This window comes from Bubalus bubalis, chromosome 12, assembly GCF_019923935.1.
Source record: "Bubalus bubalis isolate 160015118507 breed Murrah chromosome 12, NDDB_SH_1, whole genome shotgun sequence".
NCBI classification, from domain to species: Eukaryota; Metazoa; Chordata; class Mammalia; order Artiodactyla; family Bovidae; genus Bubalus; species Bubalus bubalis.
This window is the reverse complement of record NC_059168.1, coordinates 14,712,121-14,729,007: the sequence shown is the minus strand read 5'-3', so window position 1 is coordinate 14,729,007 and position 16,887 is coordinate 14,712,121. Positions and strand designations below refer to the sequence as shown.

The window sequence follows — 16,887 nt, the reverse complement described above, 5'->3', positions numbered from 1 at the left end:
ATTATTTTTTCCATCTTGTTTTGTGCTTTCTGTTTGTCTGCCTATTAAATTTAACTGTGTTTGGCTTCTATTCTTTCTTTATTTTGATTATTTTATCTCACTGTATTTTTTCATTTTACTAGTTTAGAGCTTATACTCTCTATTTCTATTTTCTTATCAGTTGCAATGCACTTCTTTAAATCTTTTTTAAAAAAATTATTTATTTTTTAATTGAAGGATAATGGCTTTATAGAATTTTGTTGTTTTCTGTCAAACCTCAACATGAATTAGTCATAGGTATACATATATCCCCTCCCACTTAAACCTCTCTCCCATCTCCCTCCCCATCCCACCCCCATAAAAGCAAATTAAACAATCAACAAAGGATTAATTTCCAAAATACACATGCAATGCACTTTTAACATGTGTACTTAACTTATCAGGCTTCCCTGGTGGCTCAGACAGTCAAGAACCCGAACTTAACTTAATCACAGTCTAAAGTTAATCAATATTATTACTCTCTCAAGGTAATACAAAAAGTCTAGACCACAATAACTTTGATAAGCCCCAAACAACTTGGGTGTTAGTTCTAGAAGGTCTTGTAGTTCTTCATAGAACTGTTCAACTTCAGCTTCTTCAGTGTTACTGGTCGGGGCATAGACTTGGATTACCGTGATATTGAACGGTTTGCCTTGGAAATGAACAGAGATCATTCTGTCCTTTTTGAGATTGCATCCAAGTACTGCATTTCGGACTCTTTGGTTGACGATGATGGCTACTCCATTTCTTCTAAGGGATTCCTGCCCACAGTAGTAGATATAATGGTCATCTGAGTTAAATTCACCCATTCCAGTCCATCTTAGTTCGCTGATTCCTAGAATGTCGACGTTCGCTCTTGCCATCTCCTGTTTGACCACTTCCAATTTGCCTTGATTCATGGACTTAACATTCCAGGTTGCTATGCAGTATTGCTCTTTACAGCATCGAATCTTGCTTCTATCACCAGTCCCATCCACAACTGGGTGTTGTTTTTGCTTTGGCTCCATCCCCTCATTCTTTCTGGAGTTATTTCTCCACTGATCTCCAGTAGCATATTGTGCACATACCAACCTGGGGAGTTCATCTTTCAATGTCCTATCTTTTTGCCTTTTCATAGTCTTCATGGGGTTCTCAAGGCAAGAATACTGAAGTGGTTTGCCCTTCCCTTTTCCAGTGGACCACATTCTGTCAGACTCTTGAGAGTCCCTTGGACTCAAGGAGATCCAACCAGTCCATCCTAAAGGAGATCAATCCTGGGTGTTCACTGGAAGGACTGATGTTGAAGCTGAAGCTCCAATACTTTGGCCACCTGATGCGAAGAGCTGACTCATTTGAAAAGACCCTGATGCTGGGAAAGATTGAGGGCAGGAGGAGGAGGGGACAACAGAGGATGAGATGGTTGGATGGCATCACTGACTCAATGGACATGGGTTTGGGTGGTCTCCGGGAGTTGGTGATGGACAGGGAGGACTGGCATGCTGCAGTCCATGGGATGGCAAAGAGTTGGACAGGACTGAGCGACTGAACTGACTGAAACAATTTGGGAACTACTTTTGTTATAGATTTTGGTTCTGCTTCATGCTACTTTGTTACTCCACAAAAATTGATATTATGTTTTATATTGTCAATGTTTATTTAGATTCCTTCCCCCCAATTTAATTTTCTTTAATCATATTAGTTCTTTCACCTCTGACTTTCTACTTTTTTCTGCCTGAAGTACATCTTTAAGATTTCCTTTATTGAAGATACAGTGGTGGAATAATATGTGTTTTTATATACAGATGTCTTTATTTTCTATTTAAAATGTTTGTATTGGGAACATCATTGTGTGTGTGCATGTGTGTGCTGCTTCAGTTGTTTCCAATTCTTCAGTTGTGTCTGACTCCACGGACTGTAGTCCACCTGGCTCCTCTGTCCATGGGATTCTCCAGGCAAGAATACTAGCGTGGGTTGCTATTTCCTCCTCCAGATAACACCATTACGGGTCAAAAGTTATTATTTCTTAGCACATACTTCTCAAAAGGTATCCCCCTGTCTTTTGTTTTCTGGTTGCTATTGAGAAAACAGCTTCATTTCTTTGAAGATATTTTCTTCAAATATTGTCTTCTTTGGTTTCTTTTAATATGCCTTTGCCTTTCTATATGCAGAGAATGGATATTGAAATGAGTATGGTATGCATTTCTTTTTGTTTATATTACTTAGAACTTATTGCATAACCTGAACCTCAACATTGTGTCTTTCTTCAGTTCTTGAAATTTTTAGTTATTATCTTTTCCAATATTGTTCCTACTCTATTCTCTCTCTCCTCTCCTGAAACTCCAACTGGATGTATAACCATAATGGATAACATGTGCCTGATACTTACAGCTAATGGTTTCATGACTAAGTGCTAAGAATTATGGTAAAGAGTTACATTAAATCATTTAATCCTCATGACATTCTCCTTAAGTAGATACTGTTATTTTACCCACCTGATGGATAACGGCTGTGAGGCAGAAAAGAGTTTATCACTTGTCAAAAATCACGGAAATACTAAGCGGCAGGACTAAGATATGAACAGAAGTCATCTAACTCCAGAGTCTCAGCCACAGTGTTTGAAACTGCTTTGTATTTTGCTACTCTTCAGAGTTCATTACTCTTCCTTTGATGTTTAAGGATTTCTTTGTTTTTGTTCATTTTTTTTGCCTTCCCCCCGCCACCCCCTCCCCAGCTCTGGGTGTCAACTGAATTTGGCGCCTTAGCAATCAGTTTGCAGTAGTTACAACAAAATTTAAGAGAGCAGTTTTTGATGTCATTACCCAGGTGCTGCAACACACTCAGTAATCATTTTGTCAATGAGGATATAATCCTAATAAATTACAGACATTCGTTCCTCCAGTCCAGACTTTGGGCAGCTGAGGTCAGGATATTTGTGGGCTATGATTCCTGTTTCAGGAATTCGTGTCCTGTTTTGTTTCTTTAAATAATGGGTTTGTTGACCTTCAGAAGTGGTACAGATGCTATATTTAATTTGCCTATTTGACTTTCATGTTTTAAATATTGTTTAAGAGGCTAGTCTTCAGACTGAAAAACTTTAGTTGTGATGTTTATTGAAATTAACTCAAACTTAAGTGGGAAACTCATGAATTTTTTTGTTTTGTTTTGTCTTTTAGTTTATCACTCTTTGTCTGATCTTAAAATTATTACGTGCTTATTGGAGAAAATTGTAAAGAAAAATCATCCTGTTATATTACCTATAGAGGTAACCACTATTAACGTCTTAAACTGTTACAATACTTTTTGAAGTATTTATATATAAGCATATATTGTATTCCATAACATTAACATTTTCTGATGTCACCATGTTTTTTCTATAACATTTTAATGTTGCCTTTTATTCATTTACTGGATATAATTTGTAAGCTCTCTGTATTCATTGACTTTCTTTCCAAATTTTCATAATGATAAAACAGCACCATGATAAACAATCTTATAGCTGTACTTCTGTATTAATACATATTCATGATTGTTTCCTTAGGATATATTTTTAAAAAGAGGAATAACTCAGATCAAAGAGTACGAATGTCTGAGGTTTTAAAATCCATATTTGTAAACTGTCTTCCAAGAGATAGTAACAAATTGTACCCCCACTGACACAGTGTAAGTGTTCCCTACCCTCATCCTTGTTATTAATACTGGATATAATTATTTTTAAAAACACGTCAGTTTGATGGATATAGCATTTTTTTGTTTCCATTTTCTTTCTTTTTTTGACCACACCACACAGCATGAGGGATTTTAGGTCTAACCAGGGATTAAACCTTTGCCCCCCGCAGTGTAAGTGTGGAGTCTTAACCACTGGACCACCAAGGAAGTCCTGAAACTATCATCTTAATGATTTCAATTAAATTATGATACTTCAGAGTGATTGAAAATGGAAGGGAATGTTTTCTATTTTGAACTAATACTAGTGAGAGAAGAATGTAATACAACAAACTGTAGCATAAGGGCAAATAAATCCAAAGTGAAGTGAAGTCGCTCAGTCGTGTCTGACTCTTTGTGACGCTATGGACTGTAGCCTACCAGGATCCTCCGTCCATCGGATTTTCCAAGCAAAAGTACTAGAGTGGGTTGCCATTTCCTTCTCCCGGGGATCCTCCCAACCCAGCGATTGAACCTGGGTTTCCCGCATTGTAGGCAGATGCTTTACCATCTGAGCCACCAGACCTCAGTCAATTGTCATTATATTTATAACCAAGGAAGCATATGTTTATCCACTTGAATGGACAATAACTCCAGAAAAAATGAAAGTTTTCAAGATTTATTTAAGCATATTTGGAGCCAGTACATACCACTGCTGCTGCTGCTGCTGCTGCTAAGTCACTTCAGTCGTGTCCTACTCTGTGTGACCCCATAGACGGCAGCCCACCAGGCTACCACTGCTAACTCATTTTTATCTTGGTAAATGACACTTTCATTCACTGAAGCCAGAAACTTAAACGTCATTATTGACTCCTCCCTTTCACTCACCCCTCAGGTCCCATCCAGTCTTGCTTGTTCTACATCTCAAATAGAGCTTGGAAGAAATTCTGTGCATCTTCCCTACTGCCGCTCTTATTAAAGTTACTGTTATCTCTCATATGGAAATCTGTGAACACTTCTTAACTGGTTTTGCAATGCAGCAGCTAAAGTGATCTTTTAAAACAAGAACATCATCATGCCTCTCTCAATGTAAAACCTTTTCATGAATTCCCACTGTATTTAGGATAAAATCCAAACTCTTCCCTTCTCCTGCATACCTCACTAGCCTCATCTCTTGTACTCTCCCACTTGCAGTCAGTCACCCAGGACATTTTTCAATCCTCCATGCTTGCTCTTCTCTATCTGGAAAGTTCTTCCTTGGCATTTTCAGGGCTGGTTCCATCCATTCTTGAGAACTCAGCTTAAATATCACCTTCCTAGATTCCTTGACTGCCATATTAGTCTCAATGATAGTACCCTGGCTATTTCTAGAACTTATCACAAATATGTCATTATGCTATTTATCTGCTCATTTATTTTAAATAATTTATTTATTTGGTTGTGTCTGGTCTTTGTTGTGGCATATGAACTCTTAGTTGTGGCTTGTGGTACCTTGTTCCCTGACCAGGGATTGAACTCAGGCCCCCTGCATTGGGAGAACAAAGTCTTAGCCACTGAACCACCACCAGGGAGGTCCCTGTTCATTTATTTTTTTTAAATGGCGAATAAATGAAAGTATAAATGAATGCAAAAACCAATTTAGATACCACTTTTCACCCATAGGATGGCTATAACAAAAAAGACAATAGCAAGTGTTGACGAAGATGTAGAGGAATTAGAACCATCATAACACAACTCTTTAAAGAAAATAGTGCCACTACTTTGGAAAACAGTCTGTCAATTTCTCAAATGATTAAACATAGATGTACTGTATGACTTAGCAGTTTTACTCCTAGGTATATACCCAAGAGAAATGGAAACTTATGTCCACACAAAAATTTGTTCACAAACATTTATAGCATCATTATGCATAATAGACAAAAGTGGAAATAGTCTAAATGTTTATCAGTTGATGAATGGATAAGTAAAGTTGGTATATCCATACAATGGAATATAATTTGGTAATAAAAAGTAATGAGTTAATGCTACAACATAGATGAATCTTGAAAACACTAAGAGAAAGAAACCAGTCACAAAAGAGTGCATATTATGATTCCATTTATATGAAATATCCAGAATAAGGGAGTCTCTAGAGACAGCAAGTAGGGCTAGGGCTAGAGGGTGTAGGGGTTAGGGATGACAGCTAAAGAGAGCAAGTTTTCCTTTTGGTGTAATGAAAATGTTCTAAAATTGACTGTGTGTATGTTGCATAAATGGGTATACAACATTAAGAATATACTAAAAGCTACTGAATTGTACACTTTAAATAAGCAAAGTGGACGGTATTTGAATTATATCTCAATAAAAGCAGTTTAAAAAGATAAGTGAATGACCTTGTGCAGAAAGTGAATAATATCCAATCTGTAGTTTATTTGTGTGTGTGTGTTAGTTGCTCAGTCATGTTCAACTCTTTTGCAACCGCATAGACTGTAGCCCACCAGGCTCCTCTATCCGTGAAATTCTCCAGGCAAGAATACTAGAGTGGGTTGCCATTCCCTTCTCTAGGTATCTTCCTGACAAGGGATCAAACCCAGGTCTCCTGCATTGCGGGTGGATTCTTTACCATCTGAGCCATCAGGGAAGCCCAGTTTATTTTTAGCAGTTACTAAAAGACTGAACTTCAGTTTTAACATATTTCTGTTTAAATCTTATTCTGCCACTTATTGGTTATATGAGACTGGGGAAGTTACTCCTCTGTAAATTGAGGATGATAATCATGTTTTAGGTGAGGGTTAAATGACATAACCTGCATAAAACAATTAGCAGAGTGGTTGGCACTTAGTAAACACTCAATATGTGTCATGGTAAAAAATATTCAGCAAACTAGGAACAAAAGAGTAGCTCCTCATTCTGATAAAGGACATATGCGGTAGACAGAATAATGCGCCCCCCCCCAAAGAAAGAGTCAGACATGACTCAGCGACCAAACAACCAACCACAGCAAAAATGTCCACATTCTAATACCCAGAACCTGTGAACACATTATGTTATGTGGCAAAGGAAAATTAAGATTGCAGATGGAATCTTTGCCATCTTGTGGTAACAAACTTAAATGTGACAGAAAAACACAAAACATGAAAGAAACAAATGGTGACTTGAACGTCATAAAAATTAAAAATGGTTGAAGATTTTGTTAGGTCAATGAAAAAACACACCACAAACTGGGAGAAAATATTCAGAATCCATATATCTGACAAATGATTTGCTTCTAGAATAATTAAAAAATTGTTACAGCTCATCATTAAAAACATGGACAGAAGATTTGAACAGATGTTTCACCAAAGAACATATTCTTTTGATCAATAAGCATATTAAAAGTACACAACATTGTTAGTCACAATGGAAATGTAGACTATAACCACAATGAGATGCTCCTGCAGGCTCATTAAACAGCTACATTGAAAAAGGCTGATGTGGGACTTCCCTGGTGGTCCAGTGGTTAAGAACCTGCCTTCCAATGCAGGAGACAAGGGTTCAATCCCTGGCCTGGGAACTATTAACAAGATGTTACACACTGCAAGGCAACAAAGCCCGCGTGCCCTAGAGATCGCGCGTGGAAATTAGAGAAGCCTGCGTGCCGCCGTGAAGATTCTGTGTGCCACAGCCAATAACCACACAGCCAAATAAAAATAAACATTTTTTTAAAAAGAAAAAGACTGATAATACTAAGCACTGGAGAGGATGTGTATGTGGAACTCTCATACACAAAAACAAACTTCAGTAGTTACTAATAAAGTTGAAAACATATAGTTAACATGGGATCCATGAATTCTAAGTACTTATCTAAAGAAAACCTATGTCTTTGTGAAGATTTCTAGGAAATGTTCATAGCAGATTTTTTTAATTTATTTTTTGAAGGATAATTGCTTTACAGAATTTGTTGTTTTCTGTCAAACATCAACATGAATCACCCATAGGTGAGCCTCCCTCCCCTCTCCCTCCCCATCCCACCCCTCTACGTTAATACAGAGCCCCTGTTTGAGCTTCCTGAGCCATACAGCAAATTCCCGTTGGCATCTATTTTACATATGGTAATATAAGTTTCCATGTTACTCTCTCCATACATCTCACCCTCTCCTCCCTCCCCCGCCTCCTGTGTCCATAAGTCTGTTCTCTATGTCTGTTTCTCCATTGCTGCCTTGCAAATGAATTCATCGGTACCACCTTTCTAGATTCCATATATATGTGTAAGTATATGATATTTATCTTTCTTTTTCTGGCTTACTTCACTGTATAATGGCTCTAGGTTCATCCACCTCATTAGAACTGACTCAAATGCTTTCCTTTTCATGGCTCAGTAACATTTCATTGTATTCCACAGCAGATTTATTCATAACAATCTAAAACTGGAAGCAACCCAAATGTCCATCAATAGATTAGTAGATAAATGGATAAATTGTGATATAGCCATACAATGGGATAGTACTCAGCATAAGAAGGAATGATCTACTGATATGCATAGGGATATGGATGAATACCAAAGCCTTATGCTCAGTGATAGAAAACAGACACAAAAATGTATATGCTTTATGATTCCATTCATATGAAATTCTAAATAAGAGAAATTATGATCTATAGTGACAAAAAGCAGATTGGTGGTTGTCTGGGACCAAAGCTACAAAGAGGCTTGAGGGAAATTTTAGAGTGATAAAAAGGTTCTCTGTTATGTTCATGGTGATCTTTATCAAAACTAATTAGCTGAACAACTTTAAATGGGTACAATTTCATGTATGTAAACTGTAAATCAATACAGTTGATTTGTAAAAAAAAAAAAAAAGGCTATATTGCACAAGGAACTCTATTCAACATCTCATAATAACCTATAGTGAAAAATAATCATAAACATATATGTATAAATAAATCATCTTGCTGTACACCTAAAACCAATGCTGCTGTTGCTGCTGCTGCTAAGTCGCTTCAGTATTGTCCGACTCTGTGCGACCCCATAGACAGCAGCCCACCAGGCTGCCCCGTCCCTGGGATTCTCCAGGCAAGAACACTGGAGTGGGTTGCCATTTTCTTCTCCAATGCATGAAAGGGAAAAGTGAAAGTGAAGATGCTCAGTCGTGTCCAACTCTTAGCAGCCCCATGGACTGCAGCCTACCAGGCTCCTCTGTCCATGGGACCAATTAAATGCGGTAAATCAACTGTACTTCAATAAAAAACATAAAGAAAGAGGCAAAGGACTTGAACAGACAATTCATAAAATAGGACTCAGAATTGTCAGTAAAGATGAAAAGAACTCAACTTGACTAATAATCCAAAGAAAAGCATAATCAAGTAATAGTGAGGTGCCATTTTCTATTAATCAGATTAGCAAAGATTAAGTGAATGATAATGCAGTGCCCAATGTTACGGGTTTTGGATGGTTCATCTCTCAATAGTTACATAGATATATCTTTTCTAAAAAACAATTTGACAAATTGTATATCATACATTCATATGTATGAATGTATAATGTATCATTCATATTCATTCATATGATCTATCATACATATCATACATTCATATCATAAGTATGATTTTATTGCACCCAGACTCTTGAATCTCCCCATACATAGTGAAGTGCTAAAACTCATTAATTTGAGCTGTCTGATTTTTCTCTTGACAAATTTTATTTTAAAATCTTTAAAAAGTGTATTTTCTTTGACACCAAATTTCTGTTTTTTAGAATTTGTTCTGGGAATTCCCTGGAGGATCAGTGATTAGAACTTGGCACTTTCATTGCTAGGGTCTGGGTTCAATCCCTGGTTGGGGAACTAAGATCCCACAAGCCATGCAGTGCATCCAAAAAAGAAAAAAGAATTTATTTTAAAAAATGTGCACATTGAGGACATTTATTAAAGATTAAAAACTGGACACAATTTAAATGTCCAGGAGAATGGGTAAGGAAATTGTGGGACATTCATTTAATAAAATGATATACTGAATCATCTTCTTGAGTTATTTCATGATATGGAGGAAAATCTCAAAATTCTTTATGACGTGAAAAAAATCTGTCTGTAAAACAATCTACCATGATCCCAATTTGCATATGGTCCTAATATTATATAGATACAAAGATATAAGAAAATATAACTGAAAGGATAACATCTCAAAGTGTCAAGTGATTATTATTGTGAGTGAGGTCTGCGTTTTTCTATATTAAGCTTTTCTATGTCTTCCAAATTTTCTGAAATTAATATGTATTACTTTTTTAATTTAAAAATATTTTATAAGGATAAAAGCAGTTTACTTTCAAACAGTAAAAAATATATCTCATTCAGTGCTTGCTGTATTTTCTTCATTGAACCAAAGGTAATCATTTCATTAATTACATACAAAAATGCTTTTGCAGAATCAACTTTTTAAAAATAGAAAACAGTATGTTCACTTTTCAAACATAAATAGCCTAATCTAGGACTACCCTCAATAAAATCTGATGGATGAATTATTTTAGATACTAACCAATTATCCCTGCTCATTTTTTCCTCTCAAGAACTTTCTCAGCGGTCCTGAGTCCATTGACCCAGAAATCTAGAGTGTCTGTGGTTGGGAGGAGGAAGCCCCTCCCATTCAGCTTCTGGAGGCTTTCCTATAGCATTCAGGAAGTCTGAAGTTCCCAGCCTTCCGTGAGGAGATGGGAGAAGCAGAGAGAGAGCCAGTGTATCAGGCAGGGGTGGAAAACATGCATTCAAAGGCTGAAATGTAAACTGCTAACTTGGAGCAATAGGAGGAAGGAACCACACTTTAGCAGTCTCCTGGCATCAGGCAACCAGACAGAATGCACATCAGGAAATGGAACTTAAACACCCAAAAGCCAAGCACCACACTCAAGGTGAGCGCACCAGCAACATGCTCCATCAGAGGAACTGAGTGGAGGAGAGGATTCTGATCCTCTTTACTGCTGTTAGACGTAGAACTTAGAATACTGCCCAGGAAGGAGAGAGAGAGGAAAAAATACCAACAGGAGTTTTAAGTTGGAATATGACTAAATTACAGATCTGGATAGACTGAGGGTTCATTGAACTGGAGAAGCTTACCTCAAAATGAATAGATTAGAAGTCTACCATCAACTGAAATGGAGGCTGTATCAGAATAGCAGCTTGATTTATACAGAAACAAAGTTTGCATATGTTCACACCTGAATTTGTTAACTGTGTGATTCATCACTAAATCAAACAAAGGTAGAGTCATCATAGACTTGTTTCAAAATATTTCCATTGTAAAAATGGACTGAGTGGTTAGGGCTGTGCTTTACCTAAAGGAATTATTATATGACTAAGGGTGGACTATCAGTTAAGCCTTGGCCCAACTGTCTTCTGTACACTCTTGCTTCAATTTTTAAGTTACCTGTAGTGGAAAAGTAATTGCAAATTGTTTATGGGACACTGATCAAGTGTATTTCCCCAGATGTCCTGCTTCCCGTAACCTTACCACTCTAACTCACAGAATCATAAATTAGATAGAGATCAGAACTAACTCAACTTCCCACATAAGGCAAATGCTAACCTCCTAGAGAACTGATGCCAATTAATTGCTAAGACAGTACTTTACATGACAAGTACAACAGAACCCACTTCAGCGAGTTTAAGCAGAAAAGGAATTTACTGAAGATATCAGATAACCAACAGAATCTTTAGTGGGGTGCAGAGAAGCAGGCCTGGAAGGCTGTGTAGGCAAGAACAGGTAATTTCAGTGCTGGGTCACTTGGAAACCCTACTGTCTCTACCTCTGGACTCAGGCTCTGCAGGCCAGAGCTGGAGCAACTGTGCCGCTGCTTTCACAAGAGGGCTGTCTCTGTGCTGTTTCACCAGGACGGCTTTCACACCGTAACCCCTTGGCGCTCCATTGTAGTCTTATGTTAGCTTCCCATCAGCAGAACCCTGAGGGTAGGTATGTACTCGCTAACTTCAAGAAACGCTGTGAACAAGGATTTCTGCAGACATTTGGAGACAGTGTGGGACGGTGAGGGTGGGATGATTTGAGAGGTTAGCATTGAAACATATACATTACCATCTGTAAAAGAGATAGCCAGTAGGAGTTTGATGTATGACTCAAGGAACCCAAAGCCAGAGCTCTGCAACAACCTAGAAGGGTGGGAAGGTGAGGGAGGTGGGAAGGGGATTCAAGAGGAAGGGGACATACGTACACCTAATGTCAACTCATATTGATGTATGGCAAAAACCATCACAATATTGTAATTATCCTCTAATTAAAATAAATAAATAAAATTTTAAGGACTTCCCTGGTGGTTCATAGTTTGGGAGTCTGCCTGCCAATGCAGGAGACATGAGTTCAATCCCTGGTCCGGGAAAATCCCACATGCCACAGAGCAACCAAGCCTGTGTGCCGCAGCTACTGGGCTCATGTTCTAGAGCCCATGTTCCACAACAAGAGAATCTGCTGCAGTGAGAAGCCCCGCTCACTGCAACTAGAGAAGACCTGCATGCAGCAGCGAAGACCCAGTGCAGCCATAAATACATACATACATAGAATAGGGAGAATATTCAAAAAAAGAAAAAAACTACTTAATAAATAACTTTTTTTTTTTTTTTAAGAAAAAAGGGTTTCTGGCTTCTGCTTTGTGAAAGTGATTGTCACTCAGTCGTGTCTGACTCTTTGTGGCCCCATATACAGTCCATGGAATTCTCCAGGTCAGAACACTGGAGTGGGTAGCCTTTCCCTCCTCCACGGGATCTTCCCAACCCAGGGATCGAACCCAGGTCTCCTGCATTGCAGGCAGATTCTTTACCAGCTGAGCCACCAGGGAAGGATTTAGGAATATGGATTTCATAATTTGGGAAACTGTCCAATTATTGGAAGGGTATTTTAAAATTCAAGGAGAGTAAAAGGTAATCACCAATTACCCCAAAGAAGTACATTACCCTAAAGAAGTATCTTTGGGCTTCTTGGCATTTTGAATAAGATTCTGATTCCTTGTAAACAGCATTTATCTGTCATAAACATCTGAGACCTGCTCCCTCTTGCCTAGGCCACGTCCCTGCGGGCATCTGAACACAGCTATCATTACCCCCTTAAGGTGTTTTTTTCTTCTTGCCAAATATCTCCAGCTATTTCAAATGTTAATTTTAGGAGAGGATTTCAGTTGCCTTGAAAATCAACAATCAGTCCTTCCACATTTAGTTTCTCTCACTAAAGCCTCTCTTATATTAGTGTATCTGAATTATTAGGCCAACTGTAAGGAGTAAGGATGGGGAATTATAGATTTTTTAAAAATATTTTATGTATATAAATAAAACAGAGAATAATAGACACAATATACCCCTACTTCCTAAAGGAGTTAGTCAAGAAGTTTTGACTCTCCTTTTTAAGGCATAAAAGGAAGTTACCAAACATGAATTAGCCCAGTAACTTCCCCTGCCACTGATTTTCTGGGCCAGAAGACTAGCAAAATTCTAGAACAATTAGAATTATGAGTTGCAGGCCCCCAGGGAGAAAAGTATTGTGACTTTTCCTCTCCTTTTCCATCATATTGAGAGTAAAAGCCATGAATATCTATAAATGTTTAAAGTCACAGAATAGCACGCAGGTGGTATTTTCAGATACAGCAGCTTAGATGATGTTCAAAAAGTCCTGGAGCAAGCTGGCTAACCACCATTTTCCTGCTAAGAGGCAAGATGAAACCCACACTTGAATTTAGGTCTTAGCTCCAGATCCCTGGGCATTTCCATTTTGCCACACTCCCCGGAAGAGTAAAGGTTGGGAAGAGATTGGGAAGAAAAGTAAAAGGGCGAGGGACATAGCTCTTGGAACTTCTTCAGGATGTCAAAATTTCTAGTACATTATCCATTCTAAAGCTGAGCTTCCCAGGTGGCACAACAGCAAAGAATTTATCTGCCAGTGTAGGAGATGCAAGAGATGCGGGTTTGATCTCTGGGCTGGGAAGATCCCCTGGAATAGGAAATGGCAACCCACTCTAGTATTCTTGCCTGGAAAATTCCATGGACAGAGGAGGCTGGCAGGCTACAGTCCACGGGGTCACAAAGAGTTGAACACAGCTGAGTGAGCACAGCAGAGCATCCATTCTAAATGTATTGAAAACACCTGACTGCAAATCTGTTTGCAAAGCAAAGTGATGAGGCCATATGGAGGATGTGCTTGAATGAAGGGGGATATCATTTTGTCATTTTACCATGATACACTACAGCATTAGTCTCCTGTAGCTGCTGTAACAAAATAACACACACTAGGTGGCTCAAAGCAACAGAAATTTATTCTCTCACACTCTGGAGGCCAGATGTCCCAAATCGGCATCACTGGGCTGATACCAAGTTGTCAGCAGGACCACACTCCCTCCAGAGGCTCTAGAAGAAAATCCATTTTTTGCCTCCTCTAGCTTCAGGTGGCTGCCAGCATTCCTTGACTCACAGCCGGTCCAATCGCTGTCTCCATGGTCACATTGTCCTTTCCTTTTCTGTTTTGAATCTCCTTCTGCCTCTCTTTTATGTGGACACTTTTTTTAATTGCATTTAGTGCCTACCCAGATCCAGGGTTATGCTCCCATCTCAAGAGCCTTAACCATATCTACAAAGATACAACATTTACCGATTCCAGGGATTAAGACTTGATACATTAATATTTGGATGGCCCACTACAATCACATTTCCACATTCCCTCCTTCCATCCTGTTTTACATCCTTTGTTATTATCAAAGTAATAGGTGTTTGTTAAAGAAAATCAGAATATATGGATAAACAAAAGAAGAAAATTTAAAATTATCCCCAAGAGATAAGTACTGTTTATATTGTTGGTGCCTATCTTTATAGTTTTTCTCTGTGAACATACATTTGCACATGGATTTCATTAAAAGTTCAAAAATCCAGGCTGATAGTGCAGCTCCTGGTCTCACTTCAGAGAAACCCTTGTCATAAATTGGGAAACACTGTTGTTAATCCCATAGAAAACCAAGAATGTTGAATTTATTTAGGGTAAAACTTCAATGTCCCTCTATATCAGATAAGTTAATGTCAGAAAGCTCTTTCTGAAATAAGTTTTGTAACATAAAAAGTTCCTGATTGTGGCAAGGTAGGGGAAACAGTATGCAATAACGGCATTCTAAAGACAACTGCTGGGGGAAATGTCTCCATTCCTGAAACCTGCTTCCCGGAGCTCGTGCTTACAAGCTCTTAATGTGTATGTACAAGTGGGAGCCAGTGACTCTTCAAAGTCAGGAGGATGCCCTAAATACCATCATGGGATGGATCAACAGTGGTGGTCCATTTGCTCCGTGTTAATCTTGCTCAGGACTCTGGTGACAGAAAGTGTGCATTTGCTAAAGTCTCCTGGAATCCGAGGGCTTCTCAGGTGGCGCTGGTGGTAAAGAAGCCACCTGCCAATGCAGGAGACATAAGAGACATGGGTTCGATCCCTGGGTCAGGAAGATCCCCTGGAGAGGGGCATAGCAACCTACTCCAGTATTCTTGCCTGGAGAATCCTATGGATAGAGGAGCCTGGCAGGCTGCAGTTCATTGGGTCACTCAGACTCAGAGTTGGACACAACTGAAGCGACTTAGCACACACGCACTCTGGGACCCAAGGTATAGATGATAAGTATGACTTTGGCTGTGGTAGCAATAAACGTTAACTAACTAAATCAGCTCATTTCATTTTTCTTGCTTTCTGTCTTGGTTAACAATAAAATTAATATACATTAAATGTTCAAAACACGTTATTTTCATTTTAAGTTATAGAATAATAAACTAACAGCAACAGGACTCACATTTTGTGAATAAACAGGGAAAAAATGAGTAATTCCTTTCCTGATGTGAATTTCCAGATTTGCATCTTTTAAGCTCATTTCCCTTGTACTTACACTCATCTTCTCTTTTTGAACTGGAAGTTCATACTGTGTCCAAACCATTATTACTATGCTTTGAAGAAAAAGAGGAACTTGTCAGTGTTTGCCCTTCTCTTGCAATCCCCTGCCGGGAGTGGAGAGACTTCAGACCTACAAGAATACTGGATTTTGTAATGAAACAGAAAGCAAAAGAAAACAAATTTTATTTTCATTTTTAGCCGCACGATGAGAAACTTTTATTTTAAAAGTGTCTTTTGATCGATCAAGAAGAGGGCAACCGGATTGCTCAGCCAGGTACTGTGGGGACAGAGAATGGGGTATTCAGTGGGTTTTGGAACCAAATATTGACATTTGGATTTACATTCATTTAAAGTTTGCTTCAGGTGGGTATGAAGCCTTAACTCTAAAGAGTGCAGTGTTGCATGACTGGTTGGATTTGCAAGCCGGGAGACTTTAGGAGTCAGGAGTCTGGTCTGCTGGGGTTTCATCCAGTTTTTCAAAACTGAGGTTTAAACTAACGTTAAGTCAGAGGGGTGCCTCTGTGTTTACTGTGAGACAAAGTGAGGGGAAGGACTTTAAAAATACTTTGGGGCTTTATAGACATGAAATTTACTCTCATTCATGAGACTTACAGTTGTAAAAGTTCAGAGCTGAAAAGCCGTGGGGGCACTGCTCAGTCCATCCACTCCCCTGAATTAGGAGAAGGCTGCTATCTAGACAGAGAAGTGAAGGATGCTTAGAGGACCCCTGTTATTGATAGGGTCTTTACAGACTTTATCTCAGTTAATCCTTACGACCCTGGAGGAGAGAGGTGGAAAATGTTGTCAGACGTCAAGTGACTTGCTGCAGATTATGCAATGATTGTCTAAAGAATTGTCTAAAGATGGGATAGGACCCCACTTCCTGCCACTGTTCTCTTAACAGTTCAGCGACCTTCTATAATACTAATTGTGTTAGCCTGCTCTGGCTGCCATAACCAAATACCACAGACTGGGTGACTTAAACAACAGAAAATTATTTTCTCACAATCCTGGAGGTTGGAAGTCCAAGGTAGACAGAATGTTGGCAGATCTGGCTTCTAAGGCTGCTCTCTTAACTTGCAGATGGCTTCCTTCTCCCTGTGTCCTCCCATGATCTCTCCTTGGGGCATGCATCTCTCAGGTCTCTCTTTGTGTGTCCAAATCTACTCTTCTTATAAGGACACCAGGAAGATTAGAGCTTCAACATATGGATTTCAGGGGGGTGGGGTGAACACAATTAAGCCCATAACTTTAACAGCAACAGTAATCTGTGAGATTGCTGGAGTCTATTGGAGATCTAAGTACATTCTAGACTACAGCCTTTTTGCTCGAAAGGGAGACAGATAATACCCACTGGTCATCTCTGTCCCAACTGCTTTTCTGTTTAAT

The 16,887-nt window shown here is 38.8% G+C and overlaps 1 protein-coding gene across 1 annotated transcript in view; it reads left to right on the top strand.

Moving 5' to 3' along the window:
• The first annotated feature begins 15,287 nt into the window (after positions 1-15,287).
• NLRC4 (NLR family CARD domain containing 4) overlaps positions 15,288-16,887 on the top strand; it is a 49,463-nt gene continuing 47,863 nt past the window's right edge. Inside the window, exon 1 of the mRNA XM_006080583.4 lies at positions 15,288-15,772. The gene's annotated coding sequence lies outside the window, so the exon portion shown is untranslated. The remainder of the gene's footprint in view (positions 15,773-16,887) is intronic.